Genomic DNA, 1,292 nt, shown 5'->3' on the forward strand with positions numbered 1-1,292 from the left:
CGTTAAAAAAGGTTAGGTTAAGATAGGACAGGACATGACAGAACCTAACCTATCCTATCCTGTCCTTTCCTAACCTAACCTAATCTAATCTTACCTAACTTAACTCATCCTAACAACCTAACCTATCCTATCCTAACCTAACCTAACCTATCCTATCCTATCCTAACGGCAGGCTATAGTGTGAATGTTCCGGTAGACCGCACGTTATAGTAGGACCCAACGATGTTCCTACATACTGGATAAACGCTGGCCTGTAAGAGTGCAGGGATTCAGTGTGATAGCAGAAGAATCCTTATATATCTAACTACTCATTCGCAGTCCGAAGTGTGTCCAGTCTTGCACACTCGCTTTTCATGTGACAATTGAGTTTGTTCGGAATTCTGCCATAACGTTGGGGAAGTTCTTTCTGTACAGGATATCACTCAGTTTACCACGGACGTCCTATAATCTATCTGGAAATACAGCTTCTTCATACTATGACAAGTGAACAAGTCTTTCAGCTCTAACCGTAACGCATTACAAATTTCAAACCTGTCACACCGTTCAAGTCATGGATACGAAATTTCATGACGTGAATTTGGCTTGATTTCTTCATGATGACACTGAATAGTAAAATAATAATAATAAAAATAATAATAAAACACAGTCCTCTTTGGGATCTGAAGCGATCACAAAACACGACCCCCCCCCCCAATTGACACACTACATCACCATCCATTCCTAGGACTACATGAAATCTGGAAATGGCCATGATAGGGAGCCATAACACTTGTGATCCAATTAATAAAGTATAGAGATATGTAAAAGCTGTGCAGGTCAACCAGGGGTCAATTGTACTCGTATTCCTCTCATCCGCCTACTGAAACACGCCAGCCTGGTTCACACAGTACAGTAACCACCAAACGACACTGACAGTACCTAAGGAATTGAATGGAAATATTGTTGTAAAAGGTAGAGGTGTAAATCAAGCCCCTATATCCCTGTTAGACTCCGGCTCACCTTCAATTCGTGAAGACCTTGTCAGTTGTGCTCCAGCCACTAACCCTGTCATCCTGGTCTCCTCTTATGCTCATAATATCCCCCATCCTGTTCCACACTGCAGCCCCCGAACCCTTCACCGACCTCACTGTTCCAGCATTCTTTCTTATTTACTTCCATACCCACCCACACCATCCCATACCTCTCCTGTCCCGCAACCCCTATTATTTCTATCCCTATCCAACCTGCGTCATCCATTATGTTCCACCCATACCCTCTCAGTGACCTCATGTGCTGAACTGACGTCCATGTCT

This window comes from Coenobita brevimanus, chromosome 46, assembly GCF_032717465.1.
Source record: "Coenobita brevimanus isolate Jiangsu-jjx chromosome 46, ASM3271746v2, whole genome shotgun sequence".
In the NCBI taxonomy this organism is placed as follows: domain Eukaryota; kingdom Metazoa; phylum Arthropoda; class Malacostraca; order Decapoda; family Coenobitidae; genus Coenobita; species Coenobita brevimanus.